The sequence below is a fragment of the Alosa pseudoharengus genome, unplaced genomic scaffold, assembly GCF_046254945.1.
Source record: "Alosa pseudoharengus isolate Yale_2024_CS ecotype anadromous, Long Island Sound unplaced genomic scaffold, YU_APseudo_1.1 YU_APseudo_1.1_scf_8, whole genome shotgun sequence".
Taxonomy (NCBI): domain Eukaryota; kingdom Metazoa; phylum Chordata; class Actinopteri; order Clupeiformes; family Clupeidae; genus Alosa; species Alosa pseudoharengus.
Genome location: NW_027468870.1, coordinates 13,327,703 through 13,344,462, shown reverse-complemented (window position 1 = coordinate 13,344,462; position 16,760 = coordinate 13,327,703). Strand labels below are relative to the sequence as shown.

Genomic DNA, 16,760 nt, shown 5'->3' with positions numbered 1-16,760 from the left:
CGTTCCTGCATCAATAAGAATGACATCGTCTGTTGCAGTTTTGTTTCGCTTAACACCCTTACTGGGAACTCGTCTCAAAACGTCACTGTAGAGTGGTCTACGGTTTACATTAGAACCATTTGTGCCTGGTATGGTCTGTGAACATTCTGTGCCACTTGTGAAATTAGCTGCAACTGTAGACGACCCACTTACAACTCGTTCACACACTTCAGGCTTCACCATATCGCTGTATAGTGGACGGCAACTTGCAGAGCTCGTTGAACAGCTGGATGAATCGTCCATCTGGGCATTGGCATCAGTCATTACTGTGACTCCAGTTACCTCAAACCTTGGTGTACTTATGCCAAAAGATCTTGCAAAGTCATAAACAAATGTGACCAGGGAGTGTATAGAGCTGAAGTATGCAACACAACTTGTCCTCTCACCTTTCTGGTTGACGTATCTGTTAGCGTGTGAATCAACAAACGCAAACCTTGCTCCTGCATTCACTACAGCACATGTGTTAGCACAAATGGTTAACAAACAAGCATCATTGCTAAACAGCGCCCGCTGAAGTGCTACATCAAAAGGCATGGCAACATCACGTAAAGCATTGTCATAGTCATCAACCTGAATAAATCCAGTGTAAGAATCAGCAAAGTTTATTGAGAAATCACAATTCCACACTTCATATTGTCTAGGCAATTCAGACACAGCAATGTAACCCCTTCCTTGGTCTCTTATTTTACCCTGTGCACTCATTGACCTGTAAAGAACAGTTCCCTTAATCAAAACATCATCAATATCTCGAGTTCCCCAACTCCACACGTTCTTCATCTTGGACTTCAAAACAGCAGTCAAACTGATGGCACCACACTGCTTGTTGCGCACATTTCCAAACCGTGAATCGCCTTGATGAAAGGACCCCATCAGCACAGATCTCTCTGGGAAGTCAACAGATTCAATCAAGCAATCATTAGTAGCATTAGAAGTCAAAGTATTTGACAGTGGGTTTGCAGAGTCATGGCACATATTCAGAGAGTCAGCAGTTTGGCTGAGTTTGAGCAGAGTTTCAGCAGAGTTTGGCTGAGTTTGAGCAGAGTTTGGCTGAGTTTGAGCAGTACGTGAGCAATACGTGAACAGTACGGGAGCAAAGTTGGCGTCCGAAGACTGCGGAGCACTGGCCTTTTTTTTACGAGGTAGCGCTGGCAAAACCTCGGCCCTTGCTTTATTTTTACGAGGTAGCGGTGGCAAAACCTCGGTATCTCGGTCCACTGTAGTCTGTCCTGGCTCAGCGACATCAGCCGGCATCTACAACAAAACACATTAGTCAGTCACATGTAATGATACCATGGTTGTTTGACCATTCAACTGTTGCAACAAAAACCCAGCGTAATTGACAATGTCTTTCCACTTCTATGAAAACATGCAGTCATTCACATTTGTTATGGTATTTGGCAGACACTTTCATCCAAACATATAATTACACTAATTCATGTAAAATTATAATGACTGGATGGAGCTGATCCAGTAAAAGCCATATATGCCAATGTCAGGGTTTTGAATTTAATTCTGGCTGCAATAGGAAGCCAATGCAGACCACAAGAAGCATCTGTCCTCTTAGGCTGAGAAAATATCAGACATGCTGCTGCTGCATTCTGGATAATCTCCAAAGGTTTTACCACACATGCAGGGAGGCCAACTAGAACTGACAGTAGTAGTAGTAGTAGTAGTAGTATGTTTAGAAAGAACCATAGCTCACATTTATACAGTATGCCTCTACAAAAGTTCAATTTATAGAGCTAATAAATCACCCTTTTTCCATTCACCAATCAAAGTTGGACAACTTGGCTATAGAAAACATTTCTACTGTTTGCGTGCCAATAACAGTCATGACACCATCTAAGTGTAAAGCATTACAAACAGTGCACCATCCTGAGTCCATTCCTAACACAGCTGCCCTTCTCTGCATCAAGATTACTGTAACGCAAGTGCTTATGGTATAAGAGCCATCACATCAAGTACAATGCCTATTCTGGTAACAACCACTACATCGATTTTGAGGTGAGGCCAGACTTTTCTAATCATCTGTGAGGAACTGGACAGCCAACAAAGATCCTCCTACCACTGACCATGACCAAGCAGTATCTGACCATATCAGTGTTGAATAATCTCTCTCTCTCATAAAATAATCCATCTACGCTATAAAACAACCCATACATGATCACACATTTTTGATACGGCACTTACATGAACCTGAACTCATCCATCATACTAAAAAGATTTAATATACAATTATGATCCTATTGACAATGAACTCAGACTTGTACTCCACTACCTGACTCTGTACATTTACTAGAGAATTGTTATTCAACATTCATATGATGCAGATATCAAACCACTAATATTCCACTAAATCACTAATATAAAGCAGAAAGCTGAAACATCATATAATCTGTACTGTACCATCTCAAAAACTTTGAGGATAAAACACCAGCATATGTATGTGTATCAGAACATCTACATACATAGTTGCACACAGCCTACCTGCCTTCCCTTAAACATTCAAGCAAATGTAAAAACTACTGCAATTGCTAACTGGAAGCAACATTTAAACGGTGTTCAAAATGACATGTTTTCTATTATACACACAATCATAATACATCAGGACAGAATGAAAAGTTCCTCAGCCTGACCTTAGTGGACCTTAAATCAGCCTGTATTTTTTTGCCTGCCCTGGAGCGCTTGCTTGGACGCGGCATCTGCAAAACACATAGAACACACATCAGAAACAGGCAAGTCTGACATGCTACATTTCCTTAAACATGTCATATGTTACACTGTACTAATTTCATCAGTTCTGACAAACAGGCAACAACCATGTACATATTTACATCATAAATATTCTTTAACTTCTTTACATTCAAAAGTGAAACTATACAACACTTAAAAGCATGAGCAAAGCATACTCAAATCAAAAAATACTTTGAGACTAATAACTCTAGTCGAGTCTAGTATTTCAGATGTTTTCAACAACTAGCCCAATAAAATCACACACATTCACGCACACAATGATTAGTGTTTATATAGTCTGCAAACCCTGACCAGATGTTGAAACATTTTCAATAATTGAAAAACAAGGTGTCGAATCACTGCCAACTAGGTCACACGTGCAAATTACAGTCAACTCACACAGCCTTGAACTGTCGCTGACACCCTGATGGCAATGCCAAAGAGCCAGTGTTGTGTCAAATTAGGCTGCCCATCAAGTTGTGCTATAGCGCAAGTAGGGTTTCAGTAAAAGTACTGTAATTTTTGCTATCTCAACACACATCATATATAATATTTGTTAATCAATATCCTAAACCAAACAAACAAAACATTTGTTGTTTCATTTATTTATTTGATTGTTAGTCTATTTCGCCTATCTGTTTTGATAAGATGGTGCTGCTCCTAAATCGAAACATTGGATACTGGTGGCTAAAAGCAACATTTTAGCCTGCATCCTTAAACAGTGTGCTACAGTATCTAAACAAAGCAGTATACCTTGACATAACACCAAAATCATTGATAAGGAACATTATATTATAATGTGGATACTGTACATTTAATTACAACAATACTGCTTGTTTTCACAACCTACAATCTGGTTTCTTTAATTGCATATGCAAGGGTCGACCACACTGAATTAATAAAAAAGGGGTGGTCTGTAGCTTTAAAGCAATTATTAACCTTCAATTCATACAGCCCCCTATATTTGTACATTTACCTGACACTTGCATGCACTGACACAAAGGGTGAAACAAATTTGACATCAGGATTGTTATACCATTAGGCCTACGCATCATGAGTACCATGAAACGTATGATACAGCTATACCCTAATGAGGCATACACTTTGTTGACCTACAGCAAAAGGCATATGAGACAGGAATAAAACTACAAGCAACCCACTTCAACCAAGACCCCGGCATAGGAATCACTACTAAACTAAGGTTAGGGTTAACTTAATGTTTCCCTCTACAACTCTTAAATCCTACTTGCTTGCTTTCATATGCATGACACACCACATTCATCCATAACACAAGTAATGGCACACATCACCACTGAAAACTACTTAAAACTACAGCTGGAGTCCCTGCAGTGATTCTCATGACTTTATACTCTGAGGCCATCAGAACTATTCTGAATAAAGCAGAGCAGTATACTAGGATTTTTTTTTTAATCCAGGACTGTAAGGCACCTCAGAGTTGTACACAATTATAAATATTCCAAATATCAACATGACATTTATTACTAGTATTACTGTTTTGCAGTCAGTGCAGCAAACAATTTTTTTAATTCCCCTTCAAGTTGTACTGTTTATGTGAAGGTATGTGAAAAAAGCTTTGAAACATTTCATGCTTACCTTTACTATAAAACTTCACTCAAATATCCAGATTCTGGAAAACAGTTTAAAACAAAAATATAGATTATTAAAGATACATACTTAGCATTTACAATTTGTACTTTGAACTTGTAGTCATTCTTAATCTACCAATACACTCCCAATTTACAGAAAAGGATTTTGGTGTAAAACCTGCAAATTAGCTACATAAAAGCTAGAACCTCTTGACATTGCCACATTCTAGAAGTAGACATTCTATTTGTATTGAGCCAGGGAAAAATCTGTATATTATGCATTCACAATTTACATTTACAAATATAATTCCTATCCCCAGTGAAATCTATTCCCATATCAAAAAACATGATCTGAACCAAACCAAGACATCTCATAGCAGGAATTGGTGGTCATACAAAAAAGGTCAGGCTTATGAATTTTATAAAACAATTGTCAAATTAAGGTTACGGTTAATTTATGAAGTAATTGGTACAGTATATGAACCCATTTGAGATTAGGTAATCCAAAACAGTCCGAAATAGGCTACTGTTTGGCCGTCTACCACCTATATAGCCAACATAAATTAATAATTTAGACCAGTCATGTAACGTTACAACACAATTGTTTGTCGCCTTATGTGAGCTTGTGCCCTCATAGTTCAATTAGCCATAACCTAACATTACATTCATCCACGATTTTAACCTCACATTCCACCCTGACGTTTAAATGCACGCTGCCAAATCAGACCAATTTAAACTAGGCCAACATTACATCCTGTTTATCATTACTTAAATTACTTATTTGCTAAGAATTGCACATGCTTGCCTGCCTTCACAAACACGTGCAAACACATGTGACAAAGTTAGCCTCAATCATCATGGCGTGAAGCATCGTGCCAGCGTTAGCCTATAAAGTAACCTTAATTCGCCGATACAACATATTTCATGAGATAACGGCCTGTTCTCAACACACTGCCTGCTTAAATCTGATAATAACATTTTAAAGTATTAACGTTACGAATCCACACTTCCACAATCGCTAACGTTAGCTGCTACCTTTCCTGACTGTCTAACTGTAGAGTTTATCGTTCATAGAGTGACACAAATACGTTAACAAATCTAAACTAACTCTCCAGATGTACATCCGCTAAACATAGTTTCATATCTTCGTATTTCTGTGTGTTTATTATGTTATAAATGGCTCAAAGCCAAATATACAGACATATCAATAACTTTTCTCGACACATTCAAGCACGTCTTTACCTCTTGACACCAGTCAGCGAAAAGAAAGATGGTGCGTGGTCGTAGTCGAATTATTGGATGTTAGGACCTACTCGTCAAAATAAAAGTCCCTAAACTTTTTCAACTTCATTTGTCACCCCCTGATATCAAAATATTCAGAATATAACCAAATTCACCATCCACACAATGGATTAAATGCAATGACTGAAAATGAATAATTCAGTTACCAGCTGGATAAAACCACCACCTTTTACATTAGGCTGCTATTCTTTAGAACATACTAAATGTTTTAGCCCATGAAGCCCAAAAGAGATTTAGAAAATGTCCACACAACACAAAATACATTTGATGTGAAGGGTAAATTACAGGTGAATAGAGTGAAGAAAAAAATAATACATATCACCATACAACTTGCCTACCATGAAACTTACTATCATAAAAAACAAATCATTGTGTTGTAAGATTTCTGAAATCTTATATTCAGACTAAAATTAGGCAATGGCTGTTTCTCAAAGTCAAGGAGCCTCAAGGATTCATGCTTGGTAGAACCAAGCCTGCCAAGTCAAATCCTTCGAAGATGATGACATCTTCAGACCAAGCATCACTTCGCTTTATTGTGTTCAGATCTACAACCGTTCACCCGTAACAGCCAATCAAAATTGTTAGCTCATATCTCAGCAACCCTTGCATGTATCAAAACGTAGTACATGGACTCATCACCCAATTAGGAGGACACTCAAGAAATTTGGTGACCTTTGACCTCTAGTGTGTGCTGAATTAGCAAAACTGTATTTTGGCCTGTAGCTGCGGATGTGTATTATTCTGCCATGGAAGTCTGTGGCAATTATAAAGCCATCTAGTATAAAGTTGGGAAATTTGGCATTAGACAGTCCAACAATTTATTACATCAAGTTTCATGTCGCCACCTTGAACACTCTAGCACCACCAACAGGTCAAAGTTGAATATGCGTTCACACACATAACTTTTGGCACAGACCATCCTCAGACAATTCCTTTCATTACTTTTCTAGACCAATTGACAGAAGCGTTTGCACAACACACAAAATCCGCTTTGATGCCGCCAAACAGAAAGTGATCTTATATCTCAGGCAATCTTTGGTTGCTAGAAATGAAACTTGGTCTGACAGCTTATGGCCATATGTCTGATGTAAAGTTGCCATGGCAACTCCGGCCTATTCTGCTTGGCCCCCTCATTGCTGCTTGCAGCTATATTTGGGGGCCAAGCAGCGAAGCTGCGAAGGCACCCATTGTGTTTCTATTGTTTCTTATTATTATTATTCCTCTGCCATTGAAGTCTATGGCAGCCCATAGAACCGTCTGGTGAAAAGTTGTGAAATTTGGCACGCTAATTAGGCTGAGTCCCATGATTAATGTCACCAAGTTGCATGTCGGCACGTTAAGCGCTCTAGCGCCACCAACAGGCCAAAGTTGGATGTGCGTTCATGCACGTAACTTTTGACCCGTATGGCCGATTATCAAAAATTAGGTATCATTGGAATCCTTGGACCAAGCCGAGTTCAACGCACCCTATGACGTCATTTTCCGCCATGATGGACTTTCCGCCATTTTGAATTTCATCAAAAACACTAAAAAGTTTTCACAGGTCACAAATTTTGTCCAATCGACACCAAACCTGACACACATGATCTTCAGACCAAGCCTCACAAAAGATACTCCTTTTCGTCTTCGGAACTAAAACCGTTTGCCCAAAACAGCCAATCAAAAATTGTGGCGAAGCCGCCAAACAGGAAGTGAGCTCATATCTCAGCAACCCATTAATCTATCATAACCAAACTTTGTACATGGACTCAGGACCCAATCAGGGGGACGCTCAAGAAATCTGGTGACCTTTGACCTCTAGGGGGCGCTGTAATTTAGAAACATGCCTTTTGGCCTGTAGCTGATGTTGTGCTTAGAATTTAAACAGACTAGTGGTGTCTGGTAATAATGTTGGAGGTCCTTAGGCCGACCCAAGCCAACTTGTGATGTCATCGTAATTGATTCGGCCGCCATATTGGATTTAATCAAAAACACGTACAAGTTTTCGCGAGTCACAAATTTCAGCGGATCCTCACCAAAATTGGCAGAGACCATCTTCAGACCATGCCTTATCAGTGCATCGCTTTTCGGAAAGATTGACAGTAGCATTCGGCTGTAACAGCCAATCGAAACTTGCGGTGAAGCCGCCAAACAGGAAGTGAGCTCATATCTCAGCAACCCTTGCATGTATCAAAGCCAAACTTGGTGCATGGACTCAGGACCCAATCAGGGGGACGCCCAAGAAATCTGGTGACCTTTGACCTGTAGGGGGTGCTGCAATTAGCAATTGCCTTTTGATCAGTAGTTGCTGATGTGTTTTATCAATCTTTTATTTTTTGATGTGAAACTGATGACATGTTCCATCCAGTTCATTCTAATGTGTCCGTGCAACAGCGGGGCGGGGCGGGACGGGCAGGGGTGATTAGGTGGGGGGGCTGGCTGGCGGAGGCGGCAGCGGCAATACTCAGCCCTGTTTCAGCCCTACAAAGTCAGTTATATTTTGATGTGACACTTGTTGAAAGTGTTGATGGCGGGTATCTGCTGAGTGTAATCTTGTCACCGTGGCTACTCTGGCCTATTCTGCTTGGCCCCCTCATTGCTGCTTGCAGCTATATTTATTATTATTATTTAACATCTTTCCTCTGCCATTGGAGTCTATGGCAGCCTATAGAACCGTCTGGTGAAAAGTTGTGAAATTTGGCACACTGATTGGGAACAGGCCAATGATTAATTTCACCAAGATTCATGCTGGCACCTTGAGCGCTCTAGCGCCACCAACAGGCCAAAGTTGGACGTGCGTTCACGCACGTAACTTTTGACCCATAGGCCCAATTGTCAAAAATGAGGTATCGTTGGAATCCTTGGACCAAGCCGAGTTCAACGCACCATATGACATCATTTTCCGCCATGATGGATTTTCCGCCATTTTGGATTTTAGTGAAAGTGAAACTAATTCTTCACAGGTCACAAATTTTGTCCGATCGTCACCAAACTTGACACACATGATCTTCAGCCCAAGCCTCACAAAAGATACTCCTTTTCGTCTTCGGAACTCAAACGGTTCACCCGTAACAGCCAATCGAAATATGCGGCGAAGCCGCCAAACAGGAAGTGAGCTCACATCTCAGCAACCCTTGCATGTATCAAAGCCAAACTTGGTGCATGGACTCAGGACCCAATCATGGGGACGTTGAAGAAATCTGGTGACCTTTGACCTCTAGGGGGCGCTGTAATTAAGAAACATGTCATTTGGCCTGTAGCTGCAGTTGTGCTTAGAATTAAAATGCACTAGTGGTGTCTGGTAATACTGTTGGAGGTCCTTAGGCCGACCCAAGCCAACTTGTGATGTCATCATAATTGATTCGGCCGCCATATTGGATTTAATCAAAAACACGTACAAATTTTCGCAGGTCACAAATTTCAACGGATCCTCACCAAAATTGGCAGAGACCATCTTCAGACCATGCCTTATCAGTGCCACGCATTTCGGAAAGATTGACAGTAGCATTCGGCTTTAACAGCCAATCGAAACTTGCAGCTAAGCCGCCAAACAGGAAGTGAGCTCATATCTCAGCAACCCTGCCATGTATCATAACCAAACTTACTACATGGATTCATGACCCCATTAGGAGGACGCTCAAAAACGTTGGTGACCTTTGACCTGTAGGGGGTGCTGCAATTAGCAATATTGCATTTTGATCTGTAGTTGCTGATGTGTTTTATCGATGTTTTATTTTTTGATGTGAAACTGATGACAACATGTTCCATCCAGTTCATTCTAATGCGTGCGTGCAAGGGCGGGGCGGGGCGGGGCAGGACGGGGTGGGACGGGCAGGGGTGATTAGGTGGGGAGCTGGCTGGCGGAGGCAGCAGTAATACTCAGCCCTGTTTCAGCCCTACAAAGTCAGTTATGTTTTGATGTTACACTAGTTGAAAGCATTGATCGCGGATGTCTGCTGAGTTCTATCTTGTCGCCCTGGCTACTCTGGCCTATTCTGCTTGGCCCCCTCATTGCTGCTTGCAGCTATATTTGGGGGCCAAGCAGCGAAGCTGCGAAGGCACCCATTGTGTTTCTATGTTTTCTTATTAGGGGTCCGAGCAGCGTAGCTGCAGGAACCCTATTGTTTCTGTACCGTTCATTTTTTGGCCAAAATTCTGTAAAAGTCATACTGCAGCCTAAACCGTAACTCCAAAACTCTTGAAATTTTCAGGTATGGTTACCAGTACCCCCCTCTACCCATAACCCAAAATTTGGGGTACTGCACCCAAAGGTGGCGCTATTGAAAAAAAAAGTTAATTATGCTTATTTCTCCTTACCAGATTCACCTAGACTCAAAATTCTTTCAGAATATTAATCTCTAAACTCAGATGCATCTTTTTGGCCCTGGTCTTATGGTCTACAAATGTTTACTTTTTCCACAATTTCATGGAAAAGCCAAACATTATAAAAAGTTTCACACTCTTCAAAAATAATCGAATCTTCACCAAAATTCTCACAGACAATGTTTAGACCAAGCCTCACAAAAGTTATTGCTCAGAATTTTGATATTTTGTTCCATTTCAGAGATATAGGCCAATAAAGTTAGACCACTTAGGCCTTTTTTCCTAGATCACCTATATTCCTATAAACCGTAAGTCCTAGAAACTTGACATTTTCAAGTATTGTTACCCGTACCCCCCACTACCCATAACCCAAATTTGGGGTACTGCACCCAAAGGTGGCGCTCTTGTCAAAAACGCTTATTTCTCCTTACCAGATTCACCTAGACTCAAAATTCTTTCATCATATTAATCTCTACATTCAGATGCATCTTTTTCACCCTGGTCTTATGCTCTAAAAATGTTTACTTTTGCCACAATTTCAGAGAAAAGCCAAACATCATAAAAAGTTTCACAGGCTTCAAAAATTATCAAATCTTCACCAAAATTCTCACAGACAATGTTTAGACAAAGCCTCACAAAAGTTATCAAAAGAATTTGGATACGTTGTTCCATTTCAGAGATATAGGCCAATAAAGTTCGACCACTCAGCCCATTTCTCCTATATCACCTATATTCCTATATGAGTATTTTTTTTTTCTTGGATAACAACCATACAACCATCATTAGGTGGATACCATTAACAGTGCACATTTTCAGATATGTACTCTTTTTTATAAAGCCCTTAATTCTATTGTCAAATGTATGCTAGGAATTTTCTTGATGTTGTGTGTTTGCCAACACACATTTTCACCATTTGAATGTGACTGCTGAATGTGTATGATTGTCAGTGGCAGAGTGGGATAATGCCTAGTGCTGGTGTTTGTTAGGTTGAGAGTTCGAATCCTGCTAGAGCTTTAGGCTCAAGATGCACATGCTATTGGTTATTGAAGATTCACACTATTGAACAGCACCTGAATGACATCAGACAATTAACATTCACACTCATTAGTTGCCAAGAATCAGAATGCCGACACACTCTATGACATATAGGGGAACTTCTTTGTTTACTATTTTTCCTTCATCATTAAGTCTATCATATTTATATTTCATCCATTACTGTTCTTCTCTATAAATGTCTAATTGCCCCAGAATATCCAAAAGTTTTCAGGTGTATTTTTTCAGGAAAGCCCTTCATTTTATTGTCAAATATATACTTGGAGTTTTTCTTGTGTGTTTACCAACACACATTTTCACCATGTGAATGTGACTACCCAATATGTAGGATTGTCAGTGGCTCAGTGGGATAATGCCTAGTGCTGGTGTTTGTTAGGTTGAGGGTTCGAATCCCCGGTAGGGCTTTAGGCTCTAGCTCGAATACTATTGGTTATTGAAGATTCACACCATTGAACAGCACCTGAATGACATCAGGCAATCAACATTCACACTCATTCAGTTGCCAAGAATCAGAATGCCGAGACACTCTATGACATTCAGGGGAACTTCTTTGTTTACTTTTTTCCTTCATCATTAAGTCTATCATATTTATATTTAATCTATTAGTGTTCATCTCTACAAATGTCTAATCGCCCCTCCATGCTTGGAGTTTTTCTTGTGTGCTTACCAATACACATTTTCACCATGTGAATGTGACTGGCCAAAATGTAGGATTTACAGTGGCTCAGTGGGATAATGCCTTGTACTGGTGATCCTTAGGTTGAGAGTTCAAATCCCACTTGAAGCATTAGTGGGTTGTGGATGTTAGCATACTACAATAGAATGCTGTTGGGTTGTGGAGGTTAACACACTATAACATTACAGCTAGTTGTCAATATGGACTTGTAGTGCAAGGCAAGTATTACTGTATAATTATAAGCTGTAGCCTATAATTATTTGTTATTCTTATAATATTTGTCATTTCTTATACATATTTAGTCGGCTCTTCCACTTGACAGAACAACTCTATATCGGTTAAGGATGTCACGCATGAAACAATGCTGCAGAAACACGAAAATATTACTTTGAGTTTAGTAGGCTATAATTTTCAGTTCCTGTTTATCTATTGCACAATGGGTAATAATTTAAAGGAATCATGTTGCAGTCTTGTAAATAGTGACCCTGCAAGATCCCTAGTCATTGCAAAATCATAGTCTGTGACTTAAAACTCTACTACTTGTCTTTAGATGTGAGAGGGTCTGAGACTGTAGTCTTTCAAAAATCTTTTCCAAATCTTTGCAAATCTTTCCAAAGTTTACCTGCTGGGAAACCCTGTAGCTCCGGAGCAGGGGCTCAGACCAGGATAAATTGTTTGCTCGCCCTCAGTTCGCTCTTTTGTTCATCTCAACCCAGCACTCCAGTGTGTCCTGCTCTGTGTGCGTCTTTGAGTTAACGTAAGTCATCACTTTAATCACCCTCACTATGACTTTTGTGATGTTTATCAGTTTGTAGAGTAGCTCTGCCATCATGTGTAAAGTTAAGGTGTTTGTTTGTTGGTTTGGTGTGTTGGAGTCCCATGTGAGAGATGATTAGGTGATGTTGGTTGACTTGGGATGTCAAGTATTGTTTAGTTGTACCTTATATAGCCATATGATTTCAGTTTATTGTTCAAATGTCAATTGGTTTGTTTGTGAGTTGGCATCTGTACTGATTTACCCCATTTCACTGATTACTCCATTTTCTGTTTGTTTCCTCTTTGATGCAGCACACATACAAGTAAAGAACAAAAGAACAGATGAATTGAAACTCAAATAAAGTTAACTTGTGTTGCACCGAAACCTGCAATCTCCGTGTCATCACTCCATACCATTGACCCTTCTGACCGAGGCTCTGCCTGCTCGCCACACACTCACTCTACCTTGACCCACATCGCCCCCTACAGTTCCTTCAGTTGGGTTGTGGAGGTTAGCATACTAGAATAGATTACTGTTAAGAATACTGTTGGGTTGTGGAGGTTGGCACACTATAACGTTACAGCTACTAGTCAGGACTTGTCGTGCAAGGCAAGTATAACTGTATAATTAAGTGTGCTTGCAAGCACACCTATTGTTCTTAAGTTTTATTAGGGGTCCGAGCAGCGTAGCTCAGAATTTTGATATTTTGTTCCATTTCAGAGATATAGGCCAATGAAGTTAGACCACTTAGGCCTTTTTTCCTAGATCACCTATATTCCTATATGAGTATTTTTTTTTCTTGAATAACAACCATACAACCATCATTAGGTGGATACCATTAACAGTGCACATTTTCAGATCTGTACTCTTTTTTTTATAAAGCCCTTAATTCTATTGTCAAATGTATGCTAGGAATTTTCTTGATGTGTGTTTGCCAACACACATTTTCACCATGTGAATGTGACTGCCTAATATGTAGGATTGTCAGTGGCTCAGTGGGATAATGCCTAGTGCTGGTGTTTGTTAGGTTGAGAGTTCGAATCCTGCTAGAGCTTGAGGCTCAAGATGCACATGCTATTGGTTATTGAAGATTGACACCATTGAACAGCACCTGAATGACATCAGACAATTAACATTCACACTCATTAGTTGCCAAGAATCAGAATGCCGACACACTCTATGACATATAGGGGAACTTCTTTGTTTACTATTTTTCCTTCATCATTAAGTCTATCATATTTATATTTCATCCATTACTGTTCTTCTCTAAATGTCTAATTGCCCCAGAATATCCAAAAGTTTTCAGGTGTACTCTTTCAGGAAAGCCCTTCATTTTATTGTCAAATGTATACTTGAAGTTTTTCTTGTGTGTTTACCAACACACATTTTCACCATGTGAATGTGACTGTTCAATGTGTATGATTGTCAGTGGCTCAGTGGGATAATGCCTTGTGCTGGTGTTTGTTAGGTTGAGAGTTCGAATCCTGCTAGAGCTTTGGGCTCAAGATTGGTTATTGAAGATTCACACCATTGAACAGCACCTGAATGACATCAGACAATTAACATTCACACTCATTAGTTGCCAAGAATCAGAATGCCGACACACTCTATGACATATAGGGGAACTTCTTTGTTTACTATTTTTCCTTCATCATTAAGTCTATCATATTTATATTTCATCCATTACTGTTCTTCTCTAAATGTCTAATTGCCCCAGAATATCCAAAAGTTTTCAGGTGTACTCTTTCAGGAAAGCCCTTCATTTTATTGTCAAATGTATACTTGAAGTTTTTCTTGTGTGTTTACCAACACACATTTTCACCATGTGAATGTGACTGTTCAATGTGTATGATTGTCAGTGGCTCAGTGGGATAATGCCTTGTGCTGGTGTTTGTTAGGTTGAGAGTTCGAATCCTGCTAGAGCTTTGGGCTCAAGATTGGTTATTGAAGATTCACACCATTGAACAGCACCTGAATGACATCAGGCAATCAACATTCACACTCATTAGTTGCCAAGAGTCACAATGCCGACACACTCTATGGCATATAGGGGAACTTCTTTGTTTACTATTTTAACTTCATCATTAAGTCTATCGTATTTATATTTCATCCATTACTCTTCTTCTCTACAAATGTCTAATTGCCCCAGAATTTCCAAACGTTTTCAGGTGTTCTCTTTCAGGAAAGCCCTTCATTTTATTGTCAAATGTATACTTGGAGTTTTTCTTGTGTGTTTACCAATACACATTTTCACCATGTGACTGGCAAAGATGTAGGATTGACAGTGGCTTAGTGGGATAATGCCTTGTACTGGTCATGCTTAGGTTGAGAGTTCAAATCCCACCTGAAGCATTAGTGTTCAAATACTGTTGGGTTGTGGAGGTTCGCATACTAGAATAGAATGTTGTGGAGGTTAGCACACTATAACATTACAGCATTACAGCTACTTGTCAATATGGACTTGTAGTGCAAGGCAAGTATAACTGTATAATTATAGGCTGTTTATCTTATTGACTCCAACACAGAACCCACCACCACAAATGCAATTCAATTCTGTGGGAAACACTGCCTTCCATTATCAAACCCTTTATCTTATCCACAACAAATAAATAGTCCTGTAGAATCAAGTATTGTTAGAATACTGTTGGGTTGTGGAGGTTAGCACACTATAACGTTATAGCACAGGGTAATCCTAATTTTATGGATCAAATTTATTCCAATCTAACTCAAAAGTTTTGAACAACACAAAGGTTTTATCCAGATCAAAACCAAGAATAGATTATGTGATCTAATCCAATTTCAGGATCCTTGTTTCCTTTTGAACAACCCATTTTCAAGATTTGATCGATCCAATCCGATAGCCGAAATCCGGTAACTGAAATCCGATAACCGAAATCCGATCACATTTCTTTTGAACAATTGTGCCCAAACAATCAAAGCATATGTAAAACTAAAAAGCTATGCTACCTCATGTTCGTTTTGCTCGGACCCCGTAAATCACCGCTTGCGGTTATATTTATTATTATTATTTAACATCTTTCCTCCGCCATTGGAGTCTATGGCAGCCCATAGAACCGTCTAGTGAAAAGTTGTGAAATTTGGCACACTGATTAAGGACAGTCTCATGAATAATTTCACCAAGTTTCATACCGGCACCTTGAGCGCTCTAGCGCCACCAACAGGCCAAATTTGGACATGCGTTCAAGCACGTAACTTTTGACCTGTATGGCCGATTGTCAAAAATGAGATATCTTTGGAATCCTTGGACCAAGCCGAGTTCAACGCACCCTATGACGTCATTTTCCGCCATGATGGATTTTCCGCCATTTTGGATTTAATCAAAAACACTAAAAAGTTTTCACAGGTCACAAATTTTGTCCGATCGTCACCAAACTTGACACACATGATCTTCAGCCCAAGCCTCACAAAAGATACTCCTTTTCGTCTTCGGAACTCAAACCGTTCGCCCGTAACAGCCAATCGAAATATGCGGCGAAGCCGCCAAACAGGAAGTGAGCTCATATCTCAGCAACCCTTGCATGTATCACAGCCAAACTTGGTGCATGGACTCAGGACCCAATCGGGGGGAGGCTCAAGAAATCTGGTGACCTTTGACCTCTAGGGGGCGCTGTAATTAAGAAACATGTCTTTTGGCCTGTAGCTGCAGTTGTGCTTAGAATTAAAATGCACTAGTGGTGTCTGGTAATACTGTTGGAGGTCCTTAGGCCGACCCAAGCCAACTTGTGATGTCATCATAATTGCTTCGGCCGCCATATTGGATTTAATCAAAAACACGTACAAATTTTCGCAGGTCACAAATTTCAACGGATCCTCACCAAAATTGGCAGAGACCATCTTCAGACCATGCCTTATCAGTGCCACGCATTTCGGAAAGATTGACAGTAGCATTCGGCTTTAACAGCCAATCGAAACTTGCAGCTAAGCCGCCAAACAGGAAGTGAGCTCATATCTCAGCAACCCTGCCATGTATCATAACCAAACTTACTACATGGATTCATGACCCCATTAGGAGGACGCTCAAAAACGTTGGTGACCTTTGACCTGTAGGGGGTGCTGCAATTAGCAATATTGCATTTTGATCTGTAGTTGCTGATGTGTTTTATCGATGTTTTATTTTTTGATGTGAAACTGATGACAACATGTTCCATCCAGTTCATTCTAATGCGTGCGTGCAAGGGCGGGGCGGGGCGGGGCAGGACGGGGTGGGACGGGCAGGGGTGATTAGGTGGGGAGCTGGCTGGCGGAGGCAGCAGTAATACTCAGCCCTGTT

At 40.2% G+C, this 16,760-nt stretch overlaps 1 long non-coding RNA gene across 1 annotated transcript; it reads right to left on the bottom strand.

Moving 5' to 3' along the window:
* Positions 1-625: 625 nt before the first annotated feature.
* LOC143112412 (uncharacterized) lies at positions 626-2,739 on the bottom strand. The gene is made up of 2 exons (XR_012984736.1): positions 2,676-2,739; positions 626-1,290 (listed from the first exon to the last, which is right to left on the bottom strand). It is a non-coding gene; the product is annotated as an uncharacterized LOC143112412 (long non-coding RNA).
* Positions 2,740-16,760: the final 14,021 nt, after the last annotated feature.